Source organism: Scyliorhinus torazame, chromosome 2 (genome assembly GCF_047496885.1).
Source record: "Scyliorhinus torazame isolate Kashiwa2021f chromosome 2, sScyTor2.1, whole genome shotgun sequence".
Lineage (NCBI taxonomy): Eukaryota > Metazoa > Chordata > Chondrichthyes > Carcharhiniformes > Scyliorhinidae > Scyliorhinus > Scyliorhinus torazame.
In genome coordinates this window covers 389,190,651-389,209,298 of record NC_092708.1, presented here as the reverse complement: position 1 = coordinate 389,209,298, position 18,648 = coordinate 389,190,651, and positions in this window count along the sequence as shown.

Genomic DNA, 18,648 nt, shown 5'->3' with positions numbered 1-18,648 from the left:
CTTGTCTGGCTAAACCATCAAATGCAAACAATACATCACTTTGAGCTGTTCAACCTTGGGGGTGGAAATTCTGATCGGGAAACTTTCTAGGGCAGCCATTTTCAAAATCGGGGTCGCGATGCACAGGTGGGTCACGGGCAGGTGTTGGGAGGGTCGCGGAGTCATCCATCGCGGCATTCCCGATTAGGGGAATAATGCGCAATGGACACAGCCACCGGCTTTTAAAAATGCCGGCTGTCACCGGCTTTAACATTGACGGCTGCGACCGGCTTTCAGGAAGCGGGTGCGCTGTGCATGAGTGCCTGCTCATCAGTGCGCATGCCCTGAGACCAGCAAGAAACACCGCGTCCTCCTGACATCTGCGCGCTGACCGAGGAAAAGATTTTTAAAAAATTCAATGCTGTCCTCCTGCCTGAAGCGATGGCAGAGAACAGGTCGCGCGCCCCGCACACCGGCGCCATGTGCTCTGGGCGCGATTGCGATTCCACCATTTTGTCAGCAGGAAACAAGCAACAGGACTGTAAAATTTAAAATGGATCATTTTGTAATGAGGAAGAGAGGGCCAGAGACACAAACAGGCTAGTATCTCACAACTAAACCTGCTGGAGAGAGTGGCTCAGGAAAATCCACAGCAGGACAAAGCAGTGGTTGTGTGAGCTGTTCAGGAGAGTCCACAACAGGACAAAGCAGTGGTTGTGTGAGCTGTTCAGGAGAGTCCACAACAGGACAAAGCAGTGGTTGTGTGAGCTGTTCAGGAGAGTCCACAACAGGACAAAGCAGTGTTGGTGTGAGCTGTTCAGGAGAGTCCACAACAGGACAAAGCAGTGTTGGTGTGAGCTGTTCGGGAGAGTCCACAACAGGACAAAGCAGTGGTTGTGTGAGCTGTTCAGGAGAGTCCACAACAGGACAAAGCAGTGCTGGTGTGAGCTTCAGGACTTCTGGTGAACAGCTCATACAGAAATGCAACATTGAATGACAAAGCAAGTGAGATCGTGAGGACCAAGCAGGCTCACCTGTCGCATTTAAGGTAAGCGGAAATGGTGGGTCGCGGCAGTCGGCCAGCGTGGGTCCCGAAGGTTGGCCGGTTGGTAAGAATGGGTCCCTGGAAAAAAAGTTTGCAAACACTGTTCGAGGGGATACATTGGCGTGAGGGAGATGGGAAGCAATGATCCAAGAACTTGGTGTTGGGGCAAGTTAATCTTTTTAATGTCTAATTAACGTAATCTGATCAATTGTGAAGAGATTGCTACTCAGGAAGGACTGAACAGCCTGGGCTCTTTTCTCTAGAAAAGAGAAATCTGGTTATCAAATAGGGGTGTTGAAGATTATGAAAGGATTTGATAAAATTTACATTAGAAGATTCAGGGGACCAGATTTTTATCCACAAGGCCTTTTTCAAGAAGGTTAACTCGTTGATGTGTGGGAGGGGAAGGGCCCTCGAGAAACAAAGGCGCTGTTGGAGTGGGGCAAGGGGGGGCAGGTTGGCTTTGCCAAATGTAATGAATTATTATTGGGCGGCAAATATAGCCATGGTAAGGAAGTGGGTAGTGGGGGAGGGGTTGGTATGGGAGCGGATGGAGGCAGCCTCCTGTAAGGGTGTTAGTTTGGCAGCGTTGTTGACAGCACCTCTACCGTTCTCGCAAGTACTCCACAAGCCCGGTAGTAATGGCGGCCCTGAGGGTGTGGGGACAGTGGTGACACCACTTGAGTCTTGAGGGGGCCTCAGTTTGGGCCCCGATCTGTGGGAATCACAGGTTCGCTCCGGGGGAACTGGACCGGGGGAGGGGGGGGAGAATTCAGGATTGGCGAAGGGCAGGGATTGAGTGGTTTGGAGATATCTTTGTGGAAGGCAGTTTCCCAAGTTTGGAAGGACTGGTGTTGGGGTCCGTGTTGCCCAGCAGAAATGGGTTCCGATACTTACAGGTGCGGAACTACGTGAGAATGCAGGTGCCATTCCTTCCTGATCTGCCACCCCTGGGGTTGCAGGACAAGGTGCTGTCAAGAACAGGGGTTGGAGAGGGCAGGGTGTCAGAGATATATAAAGGAATTGATGGATTGGGAGAGTGCCCTGATAGGAGTAGTTAGGCGAAAGTAGGAGGAGCTAGGGTGATGAGCTGGAGGCTGGGTTATGGGAGGAAGCAGGGTCCTCCTCATGCGCCAGGTTGAGTCTCATTCAATTTAAGGTAGTCCACAGGGTGCATATGATGGTGGCTGGAATGAGTAGGTTTTTTGAGGGGTGGAGGATAGATGTGGGCGGTGTCCGCGAATCATGTTCACATGTTTTGGGCCTCCCGAAGTTGCAGGGAGTTTGGCGGGGGTTCGCTGGAGTGAGGTACTGGGGGTGAAGAAAGTCCCGAGTCCAGAATTTGCAGCGTTTGGAGTATCAGAAGACCTGGGAGTCCAGGGGGAGAGAGGTTGACATTCTGGCCGTTGCCTCTCTGGTAGCCCGGAGACGGATCCTGGAGGGACCTGGAGCCTCTGAAGCCGGGGACATTTGTGAGCGACCTCGCTGATTTCCTTAGGCTGGAGAAAATTAAATTTGCCTTAAGGGGGTCGATGAAAGGGTTCGCCCGTTCATTGACTTCTTCCAGGACAGTTAAATCAGCTAGGTGGAGGGGTTAGGGTTAACAAGAAAAAGTGGAGGCAGAGAGGGTGGGGGTGTGGTAGGGAGGGCGGGTGCAGTTGTTGGCTATTTATTGAGTTATGCTGTATTCTCCTTTTTGTTTTCTGTTGTTTATCTTTTTGGAAAAAAAATGAAGTGAAAATCGCTTATTGTCACAAGTAGGCTTCAATGAAGTTACTGTGAAAAGCCCCTAGTCACCACATTCCGGCGCCTGTTCGGGGAGGCTGGTACGGAAATTGAACCCGCGCTGCTGGCCTTGTTCTGCATTACAAGCTAGCTGTTTAGCCCACTCTGCTAAACCAGCCCCTATTACAAATGCTAAGACAATAAAAATATATATTTTAAAATAATATGAGGAACAAATCAAATAAGGGGTCCTCGCCTAGCCTGGAAGGCCCTAGTGTCGCAGGAGGGCAGAACATGGCAGAGGCCCTGGACAACTGAGAGGCCGGTGGAATTCCTTACACAAGAGTTCAAGAAACAGAGACAGGTGGTCGCTAATGAAATAGCGAAGGCGACTGAGGTGGCGGCAGCACCCATTCATCTAACTTTGGACAGGGTGGGACAATGGCGGAGGTACAGGGCTCGACGATTTGGAAGGTGGAGGAGACGGTCACAGAGCATAGTGATCGGATTGCCTCTTTGTGATGTTGGCAGAGAGGCAGAAGATATTGAAGGCCGAGGCCGATGACCTGGAGAATCGCTTTAGGCGTCAGAATTTGAGGATCGTCGGGCTGCCAGAGGGCATAGAGGGTACGAGTGCCGCAGAGTATGTGGTGAAGATGTTTGGGAAGCTGGTGGGGGACTGGGTGCACCGGTCATTGAGACAGAAGCCAAGGTCTAGGGAGCCACCACAAGCGATTATAGTCCAACTCCACAGATACTTGGATAAGGAGAGGATGCTGAGGTGGGCGAAGGACACGCGAGAATGTAATTCGGAGGGCCATCCCATCGGAATTTATCAGGATGCAGGGCAGAACTAGTAAAAAGGAGCACAGTGTTTAACAAGGCCAAGGCAGCTCTTTACAAGAGAAAGGTGTGTTTTGGAGTGGTGTACCGGCTCATCTTTGGGTCACGTTCATGTATCGGGACTATTATTTCGACATGCCGGACAGGGCAAATTACTCTGTAAAGAAATATGCACTGGGGTACAGTTGGATACAGAACTGGCTTTGGCACAGAAAGCAGAGGGTAACAGTAGAAGGGGGCTTTTCTGAATGGAAGGCTGTGACTAGCAGCGTTCCACAGGGATCAGTTCTGGGGTCTTTGTTGTTTGTGGTGTAAATAAATGATTTGAAAGAAAAGGTAGCTGGTCTGATTAGTAAGTTCGCAGACGACACAACAATTGGTGGAGTTGCGGATAGTGCAGAGGATTGTCAGAGGATACATCAGGATATAAACTGGTTGGGGTCTTCGGCGGAGAAATGGCACAATGGACACGTGTGAGGTAATGCACTTTGGAAGGTCCATTGCATGTAGGAATTACACAGTAAATGGTAGAACTCTTGCGAGTACTGAGAGGCAGAGATATCTGGGCGTGCATGTCCACCGATCACTGAAAGTGGCAATGCATGTGGATTAGGTGGTCAAGGAGGCATATGCCATGCTGGCCTTCATCGGTTGGGGCATTGAATATAAAAACTGGTAAGTCATGTTGCAGCTGCACAAGACCTTAGTTAGGCCTCATTTGGAATATTGTGTACAATTCTGGTCGGCACACGACCAGGAGGATGTGGATGCTTTGGAGAGGGTACAGAAGCGGTTTACTAGGATGTTGCCTGGTATGGAGGGCATTAGCTATGAGGAGAGGTTAGATAAACTCGGTCTGTTCTCACTGGAATGACGGAGGTTGAGAGGCGACCTGATCGAGGTCTACAAGATTATGAGTAGCATGGACAGAGTGGATAGTCAGATGCACTTTCCCAGGGTAGGAGAGTCAAGTACTAGGGGACATAGGTTTGAAGTGCGTGGGGAAAAGTTTAGAACAGATGTGCGAGGCAAGTCTTTTTACACAGAGGGTGGTAAATATATGGACCACGCTGCCTGGGGAGGTGGTGGGAGCAGGTACGATAGTGGCATTTAAGAGGTGTGGTAAACCACTGTGTTCTGATATTAGAGGTTGTACAGTAGAACCTGCACTACAGGTTCACCTATGGCCCCTGCATGCTAGCTCCGCCCAGGAGGCAGGTTATAAATATGCGTGGCCTCCAGCTCGCAGACATTTTGCCAGCTGCTGTGGGAGGCCACACATCTGATACTAATAAAGCCTCAGTTTGGATTCAACTTTGTCTCCAGTCAAATTGATCGTGCCTCAATTTATTAGTATCTGATTCAGAAGATGGACCTCCGGATTAAACCAGATCGCCTGCAGCTGGATCCACATGCAAGCGACGCCAGAAAGGACTTCCAGCACTGGCTAGCTTGTTTTGAAGCGTATATCAACGCGGCGCCGACCCCTGTTCCAGAGGCTCAGAAGATCCAAATATTGTACTCCAGACTCAGCTCCGAAGTCTTCCCGCTGATCCAGGATGCGCCCAATTACGCTGATGCCATGACTCGACTCAAAGAAAATTATGAACAGAAGACGAACACGCTCTTTGCCAGACACGCGCTCGCAACGCGTACTCAACTACCTGGTGAGTCAATCGAGGACTTCTGGAGGGCCCTGATCCCACTAGTTCGGGACTGTGACTGCCAGGACGTTACAGCTAAGGAGCACTCAGATAACATAAGAACATAAGAACTAGGAACAGGAGTAGGCCATCTGGCCCCTCGAGCCTGCTCCGCCATTTAATGAGATCATGGCTGATCTTTGTGGACTCAGCTCCACTCTCCGGCCCGTACACCATATCCCCGAATCCCTTTATTCTTTAGAAAGGCATCTATCTTAAAAACGTTTAAAGAAGGAGCCTCAACTGCTTCACTGGGCAAGGAATTCCAGAGATTCACAACCCTTTGGGTGAAGAAGTTCTTCCTACACTCCGTCCTAAATCTACCTCCCCTTATTTTGAGGCTATGCCCCCTAGTTCTGCTTTCCCCGACCAGTGGAAACAACCTGCCCGCATCTATCCTATCTATTCCCTTCATAATTTTATATGTCTCAATAAGATCCCCCCGCATCCTTCTAAACTCCAGTGAGTGCAGTCCCAGTCTACTCAACCTCTCGTCATAATCTAATCCCCTCAACTCTGGGATCAACCTGGTGAATCTCCTCTGCACTCCCTCCAGTGCCAATATGTCCTTTCTCAGGTAAGGAGACCAAAACTGAACACAATACTCCAGATGCGGCCTCACCAACACCATATACAACTGCAGCATAACCTCACTAGTCTTGAACTCCATCCCTCTAGCAATGAAAGACAAAACTCGATTAGCCTTCTTAATCACCTGTTGCACCTGCACACCAACTTTTTGCGACTCGTGCACCAGCACACCCAGGTCCCTCTGCACAGCAGCATGTTTTAACATCTTACCGTTTAAATAATAATCCATTCTGCCGTTATTCTTCCCAAAATGGATAGCCTCACACTTGGCAACATTGAATTCCATCTGCCAGACCCTAGCCCATTCACCTAACCTATCCAAATCCTTCTGCAGACTTCCGGTCTCCTCTGCACTTTTTGCTTTACCGCTCATCTTATTTTTGTCTGCAAACTTTGACACATTGCACTTGGTCCCCAACTCCAAATCGTCTATGTAAATTGTGAACAACTGCGGGCCCAACACTGATCCTTGAGGGACCCCACTAGTTACAGGTTGCCAACCAGAGAAACACCCATTTATCCCCACTCTCTGCTTTCTGTTAGTTAACCAATCCTCTACCCATGCTACCACTTTACCCTCAATGCCATGCATCTTTAGTTTATGCAACAACCTTTTGTGTGGCACCTTGTCAAAAGCTTTCTGGAAATCCAGATATACCACATCCATTGGCTCCCCATTATCTACTGCACTGGTAACGGCCTCAAAAAATTCTACCAAATTAGTCAGACACGACCTACCCTTTGTGAACCCATGCTGCGTCTGCCCAATGGGACAATTTCCCTCCAGGTGCCCCGCTATTTCCTCCTTAATGATAGATTCCAACATTTTCCCTACAACCGAAGTTAAGCTTACCGGCCTATAATCACCCGCTTTCTGCCGACCTCCTTTTTTAAACAGTGGCGTCACGTTTGCTACTTTCCAATCCTCTGGGACCACCCCAGAGTCTAGTGAATTTTGATAAATTATCACTAGTGCGTTTACAATTTCCCTAGCCATCTCTTTTAACACTCTGGGATGCATCCCATCAGGGCCAGGAGACCTGTCTACCTTTAGCCCCATTAGCTTGCCCAATACTGCCTCCTTAGTGACTACAATCATCTCAAGGTCCTCACCTATCATATCCTTATTTCCATCAGTCACTGGCATGTTATTTGTGTCCTCCACTGTGAAGACTGACCCAAAAAACCTGTTCAGCTCCTCAGCCATTTCCCCGTCTCCTATTATTAAATCTCCCTTCTCATCTTCCAAAGGACCAATATTTACCTTAGCCACTCTTTTTTGTCTTATATATTTGTAGAAGCTTTTACTACCTGCTTTTATGTTCTGAGCCAGTTTACTTTCATAGTCTACCTTACTCTTCTTTATGGCTTTTTTAGTAGCTTTCTGTTGTCCCCTAAAGACTTCCCAGTCCTCTTATCTCCCACTAATTTTTGCCACTTTGTATGTTTTTCCTTCAATTTGATACTCTCCCTCACCTCCTTAGATATCCACGGTCGATTTTTCCCCTTTCTACCGTCTTTCTTTTTTGTCGGTATGAACCTTTTCTGAACACTGTGAAAGATCGCTCAGAAGGTTCTCCACTGTTCCTCAACTGCTTCACCATGAAGTCTTTGCTCCCAGTCTACCTTAGCTGTTTCTTCTCTCATCCCATTGTAATCGCCTTTGTTTAAGCACAAAACACTAGTGTTTTATTTTACCTTGTCATTCTCCAACTGTATTTTAAATTCCACCATATTGTGGTCGCTCCTTCCAAGAGGATCCCGAACTATGAGATCATTAATCAATCCTGCCTCATTACACAGGACAAGATCTAGGACCGCTTGTTCCCTTGTAGGTTCCATTACATACTGTTCCAGGAAATTATCCCGGGCACATTCTGTAAACTCCTCCTCAAGGCTGCCTTTGCCAACCTGGTTAAACCAATCGATATGCAGATTAAAATCTCCCATGATAACCGCTGTACCATTTCTACATGCATCCGTTATTTCTTTGCTTATTGCCTGCCCTACCATCCTGTTACTATTTGGTGGCCTATAGACTACTCCTATCAGTGACCTTTTCGCCTTAATATTCCTGATTTCCACCCAAATTGATTCAACCTTGTCCTCCATAGCACCAATATCGTCCCTTACTATTGCCCGGATGCCATCCTTAAACAACAAAGCTACACCACCGCCCTTACCGTCCATTCTATCCTTTTGTATAGTCTGATACCCTTGGATATTTAACTCCCAGTCGTGACCATCTTTTAACCATGTTTCAGTAATGGCCACTAAATCATAGTCATTCACGATGATTTGCGCCATCAACTCATTTACCTTATTTCATATACTACGAGCATTCAGGTAAAGTACACTTATGCTGTTTTTTATGTCTTTGTTATGAATCCTAACACCTTGATCAGTAACTTTTCGCAATTTATTTTTCCTCTTACCCTTTCTCCTAATTTTCCTTGTCTTTGAACCCATATCTCTACATAATAACCTGTCACGTAACCTGCTGCCTTGATCTCCATTAACCATTATACTGTCCATAGCTTTACACTTCCCTTCCCCCCAACTTGCTCATTTAAAGTCCTTGTGACCAACCTATTTATCCTATTCGCTAGAACACTGGTCCCAAAATGGTTCAGGTGAAGACCGTCCCAACGGTACAGGTCCCTCCTTCCCCAGTACTGATGCCAATGCCCCATGAAATGGAATCCCTCTTTCCCGCACCACTCCTTTAGCCACGTGTTAACTTCTCTAATTTTCTCAACCCTATGCCAATTGGCACGTGGCTCGGGTAGTAATCCAGAGATTATAACCCTGGAGGACCTGTTCTTTAATTTAGTCCCTAGTGTTTGATAATCCCCAAACAGGTCCTCTTTCCTAGTCTTCCCTTTGTTGTTAGTCCCAACGTGGACCACAACAACTGGATCCTCCCCCTCCCTCTCCAAAATCCTTTCAAGCCGATCAGAGATGTCCCTCACCCTGGCACCGGGCAGGCAACATACCATGTGGGACTCTCGATCTGGCTTACAAAGGATGCCATCAATCCCCCTAATTATAGAATCCCCTACAACTACCACTTGCCTTTTTGCTCCCCCCTCTTGAATGGCTTCCTGTACCACGGGGCAGTGGTCAGTCAACGCATCCTCCCTACAGCCCTCTTCCTCATCCACACAGGGAGCAAGTACCTCATACCTGTTGGACAAGGTCAAGGGCTGAGGCTCCTCAACTCCTAAACTCAGGATCCCCCTACCTGCCTCCTTTGCAGTCACACCACTCTGTCCCTGACCACTGTCCGAATTAACAGAACATATTCTACCGGGTGTGACTGCCTCCTGAAACAAAGCGTCCAGGTAATTTTCCCCCTCCCTGATGTACCGCACTGTGTGCAGCTCGGTCTCCAGCTCATCAATTCTGAGCCGAAATTCCTCGAGCAGCCAACACTTGCTGCAGATGTGGTCACTGACGGTCTCAATGGGATCCACCAGTTCCATCATCATACAGCAACAGCACATCACCTGTCCAGCCATATTCAACTAGTTAATTAATTTAAATATTATTTTTTAAAAAAAATTTCTTTATAGAACCTCAAGGATAAACCCGAACACCAACAAAAACACAGCCCTCTCTCACCACTCACCCGAACTCAGTCACTCACCTAAACTCAGATGCACTCTGTTCCAATCAGCACTCAGTCACTCACCTAAACTCAGATGCACTCTGTTCCAATCAGCACTCAGTCACTCACCTAAACTCAGATGCACTCTGTTCCAATCAGCACTCAGTCACTCACCTAAACTCAGATGCACTCTGTTCCAATCAGCACTCCGTGACTAAAGGCACTCCTGCCACACCTTTTGTACACTCACCTCTCCCAGCACTGTCCCGGCTCTCTCCTCCCGCGCTTTTTAAATCACCCGGCTCTCTCCTCCGGCGCTGTTTTCGCTGTCCCGGCTCTCTCTGCTCCCGCACTGTTTTCGCTGTCCCGGCTCTCTCCTCCCGCGCTTTTTAAATCTCCCGGTTCTCTCCTTCTGCGCTGTTTTCGCTGTCCCAGCTCTCTCTGCTCCCGTGCTGTTTTCGCTGTCCCGGCTCTCTCCTCCCGCGCTTTTTAAATCTCCTGGCTCTCTCTCCTCCGGCGCTGTTTTCGCTGTCCCGGCTCTCTCTGCTCCCGCGCTGTTTTCGCTGTCCCGGTTCTCTCCTCCGGCGCTTTTTAAATCTCCCGGCTCTCTCCTCCGGCGCTGTTTTCGCTGTCCCGGCTCTCTCTGCTCCCGCGCTGTTTTCGCTGTCCCGGTTCTCTCCTCCGGCGCTTTTTAAATCTCCCGGTTCTCTCCTTCCGCGCTGTTTTCGCTGTCCCAGCTCTCTCTGCTCCCGCGCTGTTTTCGCTGTCCCGGCTCTCTCCTCCCGCGCTTTTTAAATCTCCTGGCTCTCTCTCCTCCCGCGCTGTTTTCGCTGTCCCGGCTCTCTCCTCCCGCGCTTTTTAAATCACCCGGCTCTCTCCTCCGGCGCTGTTTTCGCTGTCCCGGCTCTCTCTGCTCCCGCACTGTTTTCGCTGTCCCGGCTCTCTCCTCCCGCGCTTTTTAAATCTCCCGGTTCTCTCCTTCCGCGCTGTTTTCGCTGTCCCAGCTCTCTCTGCTCCCGCGCTGTTTTCGCTGTCCCGGCTCTCTCCTCCCGCGCTTTTTAAATCTCCTGGCTCTCTCTCCTCCCGCGTTGTTTTCGCTGTCCCGGCTCTCTCTGCTCCCGCGCTGTTTTCGCTGTCCCGGCTCTCTCCTCCCGCGCTTTATAAATCACCCGGCTCTCTCCTCCGGCGCTGTTTTCGCTGTCCCGGCTCTCTCTGCTCCCGCACTGTTTTCGCTGTCCCGGCTCTCTCCTCCCGCGCTTTTTAAATCTCCCGGTTCTCTCCTTCCGCGTTGTTTTCGCTGTCCCAGCTCTCTCTGCTCCCGCGCTGTTTTCGCTGTCCCGGCTCTCTCCTCCCGCGCTTTTTAAATCTCCTGGCTCTCTCTCCTCCGGCGCTGTTTTCGCTGTCCCGGCTCTCTCTGCTCCCGCGCTGTTTTCGCTGTCCCGGTTCTCTCCTCCGGCGCTTTTTAAATCTCCCGGCTCTCTCCTCCGGCGCTGTTTTCGCTGTCCCGGCTCTCTCTGCTCCCGCGCTGTTTTCGCTGTCCCGGCTCTCTCCTCCCGCGCTTTTAAAATCTCCCGGCTCTCTCCTCCGGCGCTGTTTTCGCTGTCCCGGCTCTCTCTGCTCCCGCGCTGTTATCGCTGTCCCGGCTCTCTCCTCCGGCGCTGTTTTCGCTGTCCCGGCTCTCTCCTCCCGCGCTTTTTAAATCTCCCGGCTCTCTCCTCCGGCGCTGTTTTCGCTGTCCCGGCTCTCTCCTCCTGCGCTTTTTAAATCTCCTGGCTCTCTCTCCTCCGGCGCTGTTTTCGCTGTCCCGGCTCTCTCTCCTCCGGCGCTGTTATCGCTGTCCCGGCTCTCTCCTCCCCCGCTTTTAAAATCTCCCGGCTCTCTCCTCCGGCGCTGTTTTCGCTGTCCCGGCTCTCTCTGCTCCCGCGCTGTTATCGCTGTCCCGGCTCTCTCCTCCCGCGCTTTTTAAATCTCCCGGCTCTCTCCTCCGGCGCTGTTTTCGCTGTCCCGGCTCTCTCTGCTCCCGCGCTGTTTTTGCTGTCCCGGCTCTCTCCTCCCGTGCTTTTAAAATCTCCCGGCTCTCTCCTCCGGCGCTGTTTTCGCTGTCCCGGCTCTCTCTGCTCCCGCGCTGTTATCGCTGTCCCGGCTCTCTCCACCCGCGCTTTTTAAATCTCCCGGCTCTCTCCTCCGGCGCTGTTTTCGCTGTCCCGGCTCTCTCTGCTCCCGCGCTGTTTTTGCTGTCCCGGCTCTCTCCTCCCGTGCTTTTAAAATCTCCCGGCTCTCTCCTCCGGCGCTGTTTTCGCTGTCCCGGCTCTCTCTGCTCCCGCGCTGTTATCGCTGTCCCGGCTCTCTCCTCCCGCGCTTTTTAAATCTCCCGGCTCTCTCCTCCGGCGCTGTTTTCGCTGTCCCGGCTCTCTCTGCTCCCGCGCTGTTTTTGCTGTCCCGGCTCTCTCCTCCCGCGCTTTTTAAATCTCCCGGCTCTCTCCTCCGGCGCTGTTTTTGCTGTCCCGGCTCTCTCTGCTCCCGCGCTGTTTTCGCTGTCTCCTTAAGATCTCCTTATGCGGGACACTTTTGTAACTGGGATTGGGTCTGATGTTACCAGGCAGCGGCTCCTAGAAGGTGCCACGCACGACCTCGCAGAGACTAAAACACTAGCGCTTTCCAGGACGGTCGCCCTGCGCAATGTCCAGTCCTATGCCCCCAACCGCGCGGCCCACTCCTCCTACGCTTCATAGATCCCACAGGCAGCCGCCCCAGCGGGGGCGCTACCCACCCAATACGCCTGCGCTACGCGCCAGCCAGTGATCTCCGGGGGGCCCCAAAGCTATTTTTGCGGCCAGCAAAGACACCCCCGCCAACGCTGCCCGGCCCACACTGCCCTTTGTAAGGCCTGCGGGAAGTAGGGCCACTACGCAGCGGTGTGCCAGGTCCACTCAGCGGCAGCGGTCGCCCCCACCCCCCACCCCCGGTCACGGACAATGGGCGCCCCTATCCTCCTCTCCTCCCAGGCCATGTGCGACCAATGGGCGCCGCCATCTTCTTCCCCGCACAACGCATGCGTTTCATGGGCGCCGCCATCTTGCTCCACCCCCGCAGCGTTTGTTCCATGGGCGCCACCATTTTGTAATCGCCGGCACCTCTGGGCACCGCCATCTTGTCCACTCCGCAGCACATGGATACCAACGGCGTTTCAGGACCTCAACTCAACGGCCGCCTCACTACCCGACGATCAACCACGGCTCGCATCCATGGCAATCGACCAGTCCCGACCACACACTCTGACCAAAGCATCCACCAGCGTGAAAGTCAACGGCCATGTGACCTCCTGCCTACTGGACTCCGGGAGCACCGAGAGCTTTGTACACCCAAATGCGGTAAGGCGCTGCTCCCTTAAGGTACACCCTACCAATCAAAAATCTTCCTGGCCTCCGGATCCCATTGCGTAGCGATCCGGGGGTACTGCACGGTCATGCTCACAGTGCAAGGCGTAGAGTTCCACGGTTTTTGCCTCTATGTCCTCCCTAACCTCTGCGCTGCACTTATCCTCGGCCTGGACTTTCAGTGCAGCCTCCAGAGCCTGACCCTTAAATTCGGCGGACCCTTACCACCCCTCACTGTGTGCGGCCTCGCGACCCTAAAGGTCGATCCTCCTTCCCTCTCTGCCAATCTAACTCCAGATTGCAAACCCGTTGCCACCAGGAGCAGACAGTACAGCACCCAGGATAAGGCCTTCATCAGGTCCGAGGTCCAACGGTTGCTTCGGGAGGGAGTCATTGAGGCCAGCAACAGCCTCTGGAGAGCTCAAGTGGTAGTGGTTAAGTCTGGGGAGAAAAACCGAATGGTTGTGGACTACATCCAGACCATCAACAGGTACATGCAGCTCGATGCATACCCCCACCACGCATATCTGACATGGTTAACCAGATTGCACAGTACCGGGTCTTCTCAACGATCATACACCGCCTTCGAGGCAGACGGCCGGCTATATCACTTCCTTAGGGTCCCCTTCGGCGTCACCAATGGGGTTTCAGTCTTCCAAAGGGAGATGGACCGAATGGTCGGCCGGTAGGGCTTGCGGGCCACGTTTCCGTACCTAGACAGTGTGACCATCTGCGGCCATGATCAGCAGGACCGCGACGCCAACCTCGCTAAATTTCTCTGCACCGCCACTCTCCTCATCCTCACGTATAATAAGGAGAGGTGTGTGTTCCGTACAAACCGCTTAGCCATCCGCGGCTACGTGGTCCAGAATGGAGTTCTGGGGCCCGAACCCGACCGCATGCGCCCCCTCATGGAGCTCCCCCTCCCCCACTGCCCCAAGGCCCTCAAACGCTGCCTGGGGTTCTTCTCGTATTACGCACAGTGGGTCCCAAACTATGCTGACAAGGCCTGCCCACTCATACAGTCCACGCATTTCCCCCTGACGGCCGAGGCCTAACAGGCCTTCGCACGGATCAGAGCTGATATTGCCAAAGCTGGAATGCACGCTGTAGACGAAACACTTCCTTTCCAAGTAGAAAGCGACGCATCGGACGTCGCCCTTGCCGCCACCCTCAACCAGGCAGGCAGGCCCGTGGCATTCTTTTCCCGCACCCTCCATGCCTCCGACATTCGGCACTCATCCGTCGAAAAGGAGGCCCAGGCTATCGTTGAGGCTGTGCGACATTGGAGGCATTACCTGGCCGGCAGGAGATTCACTCTCCTCACTGACCAATGGTCGGTAGCCTTCAAGTTCTTTTTTAAAAAAAATAATTTTTATTAAAGGTTTTCATAAAATATCAATAACAAAATGAGAAAGAAAAAAGAACCCAACAGGGTTAAGTACAAAACACAATCTAAAAAAGCAACCCCCCCAAACCCCCCCCCCTGTACCTAAATAATAAATTAACATTAACACCCCGACTTAAGACAACAGGTGTATACACCCCCTCAGACCCCTCCAGTGTAAATAACATAAACAAAAATAAAGTAAACCCGCCCCCCCACCCCTCGAGCTGCTGCTGCCATTGACCAATGTCTATCGTTCTGCCAGAAAGTCTAAGAACGGTTGCCACCGCCTAAAGAACCCTTGGACCGACCCTCTCAAGGCGAATTTCACCCTCTCCAATTTAATGAACCCTGCCATATCGCTGATCCAGTATTCCACGCTTGGGGGCCTCGTATCTTTCCACTGAAGGAGAACCCTTCGCCGGGCTACCAGGAACGCAAAGGCCAGAATTCCGGCCTCTTTCGCCTCCTGCACTCCCGGCTCCTCTGCCACCCCAAATATTGCGAGCCCCCAGCCCGGTTTGACCCTGGATCCTACCACCCGCGACACCGTCCTCGCTACGCCCTTCCAAAATTCCTCCAGCGCTGGGCATGCCCAGAACATATGGGTGTGATTTTCTGGGCTCCAAGAGCACCGAACACACCTGTCCTCACCCCCAAAGAACCTGCTCATCCTTGTCCTGGTCATGTGTGCCCTGTGCAGCACCTTAAACTGTATGAGGCTGAGCCTCGCACATGAATAGGAAGAGTTCACCCTCCCTAGGGCATCTGCCCACGTCCCCTCTTCGATCTCCTCTCCCAACTCCTCCTCCCACTTACCTTTCAACTCCACCACCGAGGCCTCCTCCTCCTCCTGCATCACCTGGTAAGTTTCCGAGATCTTCCCCACTCCCACCCACCCCCCCGAGAGCACTCTGTCCTGTACTGTGTGTGGCAGTAGCCGTGGGAATTCCACCACCTGCCGTCTGGCAAACGCCCTTACCTGTAAGTACCTGAAGGTGTTCCCAGGGGGAGCCCATACTTCTCCTCCAGCTCACCCAAGCTCGCGAACTTCCCGTCCACAAACAGGTCCCCCAACTTTCGTATGCCTGTCCTGTGCCACCCCGAAAACCCTCCACCTGTTCTTCCTGGTAGAACCGGTGGTTCCCCCGTAATGGGGTCCACGCCGAGGCCCTAACTTCCCCCCTATGCCGCCTCCACTGCCCCCAAATTTTGAGTGCCGCCACCACCACCGGGCTTGTGGTATACCTCCTTGGAGGGAGTGGCAGCGGTGCCGTTGCCAGCGCCCCCAGACTCGTACCCACACAGGACGCCGTCTCCAGCCTCTTCCATGCAGCCCCCTCTCCCTCCATCACCCACTTGCGCACCATTGCCGCATTGGCGGCCCAGTAGTACCCACAGAGGTTGGGCAGCGCCAGCCCCCCACTATCTCTACTCCGCTCCAGGAACACCCTTCTCACCCTCGGAGTCCCTCGCGCCCACACAAACCCCATTATACTCCTGTTAACCCGCCTGAAAAAAGCCTTCGGGATAAACACGGGGAGGCACTGGAACAGGAATAAAAACCTTGGGAGCACCGTCATCTTGACTGACTGTACCCTACCCGCCAGGGACAGCGGCAACGCGTCCCACCTCTTGAACTCCTCCTCCATTTGCTCCACCAGCCTTGTAAAGTTAAGCCTATGCAGGGCCCCCCCAGCTCCTGGCCACCTGGACCCCCAAATATCTGAAACTCCTCTCCGCCCTTTTTAGTGGGAGCTCGCCAATCCCCCTCTCCTGGTCCCCTAGCTGAACTACGAACAGCTCGCTCTTCCCCATATTGAGCTTGTACCCCAAAATGTCCCCGAATTCCCTAAGCATCCCCATTACCTCTGGCATTCCTCCCACTGGGTCCGCCACATACAGCAGCAGGTCGTCCGCATAAAGCGACACCCTATGCTCCTCCCCACCCCGCACCAACCCCCTCCAGTTCCTCGACTCCCTCAGTGCCATAGCCAGGGTTTCAATCGCCAGTGCGAAGAGCAGTGCGGACAGGGGACACCCCTGCCTCGTCCCTCGGTGCAACCGAAAGTACTCGGACCTCCTCCTGTTTGTGGCCACACTCGCCATCGGGACCTCATACAACAGCCTAACCCACCTGACAAACCCCTCCCCAAACCCGAACCTCTTCAGCACTTCCCACAAGTACCCCCACTCTACCCTATCGAAGGCTTCCTCAGCGTCCATCGCCACCACTATCTCCGCCTCCCCCTCCCTCGCTGGCATCATGATAACGTTCAAAAGCCTCCGCACATTCGCGTTCAACTGTCTCCCCTTCACAAACCCCGTCTGGTCTTCATGGATGATCTGCGGCACACAATCCTCAATCCTCGTGGCTAAGACCTTTGCCAGCACCTTGGCATCTACATTTAGCAAGGAAATCGGTCTGTAAGACCCACATTGCAGGGGATCCTTGTCCCGCTTCAGGATCAAGGCGATCAGTGCCCGGGACATCGTCGGGGGTAAAGCCCCCCCCTCCCTTGCCTCATTAAAGGTCCTGACTAACAGCAGGCCCAACAGGTCCATTTATTTTTGATAGAACTCGACCGGGAAACCGTCCGGCCCCGGTGCCTTCCCCGCCTGCATGCTTCCTATCCCTTTGATCAGCTCCTCCAGCCCAATCGGGGCCCCCAGTCCCGCCACCAGTCCCTCTTCCACCTTTGGAAACCTCAATTGGTCCAGGAAACGGCCCATCCCTCCCTCCTCCCATGGGGGCTCGGATCGGTACAATTCCTCGTAGAAGTCCCTGAAGACCCCATTGATGCCAACCCCACTCCGCACCACGCTCCCTCCCCTGTCCTTAACTCCCCCGATCTCCCTAGCTGCGTCCCACTTCCGAAGCTGATGCGCCAGCATCCGGCTTGCCTTTTCCCCATACTCGTAGACCGCCCCCTGGGCCTTCCTCCACTGCACCTCCGCCTTCCTGGTGGTCACCAGGTCGAATTCGGCCTGGAGGCTGTGCCTCTTCCTCAACAATCCTTCCTCAGGTTCTTCCGCATACCTCCTGTCTACCCTCACCATCTCCCCCACCAGCCTCTCCCACTCCCCCCGCTCCCTCCGCTCCTTGTGGGCCCTGATGGAGATCAGCTCTCCCCTCACCACCGCCTTCAGTGCCTCCCATACCATCCCCACTCGGACCTCCCCGTTGTCGTTGGTCTCCAAGTACCTCTCTATACTTCCTTGGACCCGCTCGCTCACCTCCTCGTCCGCCAACAGCCCCACCTCCAAGCGCCACAGCGGGCGCTGGTCCCTCTCCTCCCCATCTCCAAGTCCACCCAATGCGGGGCGTGGTCCGAAATGGCTATTGCCAAATACTCGGTATCCTCTACTCTCGCTATCAGCGCCCTACTCAAAATGAAAAAGTAAATTCGAGAATAAACCTTATGGACATGTGAGAAGAATGAAAATTCCCTAGGCCCCGGCCTTGCAAATCTCCAAGGGTCCACCCCTCCCATTTGGTCCATAAATCCCCTCAACACTCTAGCCGCCGCCGGCTTCCTACCCGTCCTAGACCTGGAGCGATCCAGTGCAGGATCCAACACCGTGTTAAAGTCTCCCCCCATTATCAGGCCCCCCACTTCCAAGTCTGGGATCCGACCCAACATACGCCGCATAAAACCCGCATCGTCCCAGTTCGGGGCATACACATTGACCAGTACCACCCTCTCTCCCTGCAACTTACCACTTACCATTATGTACCTACCGCCATTATCTGCCACAATGCTCGACGCCTCGAATAACACCTTCTTTCCCACCAAGATCGCCACCCCTCGATTTTTGGCATCTAGCCCCGAGTGAAACACCTGACCTACCCACCCTTTCCTCAGTCTTACCTGGTCTGCCACCTTCAGGTGTGTCTCCTGGAGCATAACCACATCCGCCTTGAGCCCCTTCAGGTGCGCGAACACGCGGGCCCGCTTAACCGGCCCATTCAGTCCCCTTACATTCCAGGTTATCAGCCGGATTAGGGGGCTACCCGCCCCCCTCCCCCGCCGACTAGCCATGACCCCTCCTCGGCCAGCCACGCACCCGCACCCCACACCCGGCCCGTTCCCCACAGCAAAAGAAACCCAAAACAATGCAAAGGCTCCCCCCCCGAACCACAATTAGGCATAACACATCCACCACAGTCCCCAATCGCCCATCCCGACCCTCAGTCTGTGTCCAGCTTCTCGGCCTGAACAAAGGCCCACGCCTCCTCCGGAGACTCAAAATAATGGTGCCGGTCCTTGTAGGTAACCCACAATCGCGCCGGCTGCAACATGCCAAACTTCACCCCCTTCCTGTGCAGCACCGCCTTCGCTCGATTGTACCCGGCCCTCCTCTTCGCCACCTCCGCACTCCAGTCC